Here is a 3,090-nt window from a genome sequence, read left to right as displayed (position 1 = left end):
CCCCACACCACACGATCCTGAAAGGTAACGATATGACCGAAAAGCAAACGTTTTGTCTACTCCCTTTACCATGAGACTGGAAGTCAAGCACCCATGTAGAGACCATAGAGGATGTCAATATATCAAGACAAGGCAAGCGGAATGATTCCTGGCAAAATAGCCGGAAGTAATCCGATCCTATCCACAAAACCAGACTGATGAAGTTGAGAGAAGGGCAGCCATTTCCTAATTTCGCCTATAAAGGACCCATTTTGTCCAGGTTCGTTCAACCATGGGGTAATGAAATAGGAATTCTTTTTAAAAGAATTTTCTGCGCTGTGATATCTGGATCTTACTGCGAGTCTTAGGCTTATTTAACACATTGTGACTGGGGCGATTGGGCAACAAGGGCAATATTTAGTACTTCTCCGGGTGATATCATACAATTAAGCTAAATGCTCTCATTTCGGTAAGTTTGGACGGCCTAAGAAACTATTTTTAGGGGACCTTTTTTCAAAGTTTTTGAGCAAGTAACAACATGGGACAGGCTACACACGTGAGCGATTTCTGTTCAAATGGTAAAAACACACATGGCATGCTTTAGAATGGTGATATGCCCGGGGTAAATGCAATAAGATATCATCCTCACCGTCGTCCTCATCGTCATCTCTATTGTTAGTATCGTTATTATAATAATAATAATAATAATAATAATAATAATAATAATAATAATAATAATAATAACAATAAATAATAATAATAATAATAATAATAATAATAAGAAAAATAATAATTATTCTTAGTATTATTATTAGTATTATTAGTATTATTATTATTAGTATTATCATCATTATCATAGTTACATAATGATAATAATGATAATAATGGTAAATATCATTATCATCATTACTACTATCATTATTATTATTATCATTATCATTATTATTATTATTATTATTATTATTATTATTATTAGTATTATTATTATTATTATTATTATTATTATTATTATTATTATTATCGTCTTTATTTTTATCGGTACATTGTTATGACTTATTTCACAGACAACTTTTAATTGATGTCGGAATATTTTGTGTATTAAATGACATACTAAACAGTATCAGGAGTTTAACAAGACTAATCTTACCTAAAGTTTAGTTCTTTATTTCCTTTAATGTGACACATGGGTTTCAATGGAGAGTATCCATGTTGAAAGGAATATAAAACTGAAAGATCTATGCTTCTCTGTTGTCAGTCAATCTGGGTTTTCTTCCCCTCTTGTTGGGTATTTTGTCACCTTCTCCGTAACTTTTAAAAATCCTTACTTATCTCTGTGTGTCTGTATCACCCCTTCCCCCAGCCACTCCCTCCATCTCTCATTCTATCTTTTTGATTTTCAAAGTGTTTTTATCTCTCCCCCCCCCCCTCCCTTATCTGAAGCTTTGCAAATGCTTTCTGCTATCAATACGTTTTTCCCCCCGTGAAGCACTTAGCATCTTAACAAGACATCCTTTGTTCTTCTTGAAGAAAACTTGAAAGCACATCGGATGTGCACTCTGCACCGGTTCAAAAAATCCCCCTGGACAGCCTAATCTTGGTTAAAAACATAATGTAGAAAAAAAAACTTAGTTAAAAACCCCCAGAAACAATTGAGAAAATGTTTTAAAATATCCCCGGATTTTTAAATCTACGGGTAAAAATAGAAATGAAGGGATACAACGAAAAGGAAGAAAAGAGTGAGAAATTCTATGCATGAGAGGACAAGAAGGATGAGGAAAGGAAAGATGGGTGAGAGACAGTGATATACGACCTAAGAGTGGGGGACTCTCTTCATTTGGGAAGGAGGGAGAGGGGGGGGGGGGGAGTTCAGCGGCCTGGTGTATTTTACATATTGGACAAAAGCACGCCACAGTTCGATTACACCTTTTTAATGTTGCCATTCATACTTTCAGCAGTACATGAACTGCTAACACTGAGGGGAAAGGAGGAAAAGGGATTTGGGGGTGGGGGTGTGTGTTTGTGTGTGTGTGTGTGTGTGTGTGTATGTGTGTGTGTGCGCGCGCGCATGCTATGCATGTATGTATGCATTGAGTAGAGACACCACGCTGCGTCTGCAAAGTCCTGATTCGAAGGTGGAAAAAGAGCAGGGTTGGGGGGGGGGGGTGGCATTTGCGAGTTGAGGCAATCAAGATCTCAATCTTTGCATTATAGAATCCATTATGCGAATATTAACAGATGCATCCTCCCAAATGTTTGCTTTTTTGTCGATTATTGAAGACGTCCGTCTTTCTTTACACTTTAAGTGGTTGAGCAAACTGAGCAGCGGGATAGTTCTTTAGGAAATGTGGAACTGGAAATTTGTCTGGCACCCATTTTCACTTTCCTCTTTCAGAATATTAACGATTTTTAAAAAATGGGTATGATATTAAAGTAAAACGGAACATTTTAACTATATAGTTTACAAATCCCAAAACGTAGATGAGAGTTGAAAACAGCTACAGAGCTTCCGTGAAAATCAAAATTGCCCAAACGAACATACAAATAATGGAAAATTTGACCTGTAGTTCTCAAAAATCATAGATCGCACATCTAATATCACAAATAAACAATATCCAAAAGAGTCATGAATGAGAATAGTGGATAAAATAATGCATTTTCATAGCCAACAGCAAAGTGCTGTTTCGTCATAAAATTCGAAAGTCCAAGCTCTTTTCTCCCGTGTGTTTTCGAACCTGCAATCGTATCTTGTTTACAGCTGAAAGCGAAAATATTTCAGTCAAAATCATTTACTGGTGCCTCCTGAACTCTATACAACATCTATCAATGTTGTCTGATCTTTTTCGAAATCAATAGGTCATGGGCATAATAGACGCAAAAGAATACACCCTGTAAGGGAGATTTGAGCGGCATTTCAGATGTAGTTCAACACGCTATTGTAAAAGCAATAAATTAAATGTTTTAAAATTCATTTTTTTAGTAAGCAAGTTTATGAACTCAACATTTCACATGAGGCATTGACAACTGGCTCCCTCGCCCCCACCCTCCCAACCACACACACACACCCAGAAAGAGAGAGAGAGAGAGAGAGAGAGAGAGAGAGAGAGAGAGAGA

This window comes from Aplysia californica, unplaced genomic scaffold (genome assembly GCF_000002075.1).
Source record: "Aplysia californica isolate F4 #8 unplaced genomic scaffold, AplCal3.0 scaffold01246, whole genome shotgun sequence".
NCBI classification, from domain to species: domain Eukaryota; kingdom Metazoa; phylum Mollusca; class Gastropoda; order Aplysiida; family Aplysiidae; genus Aplysia; species Aplysia californica.
Note: the sequence above shows the minus strand (reverse complement) of the source record.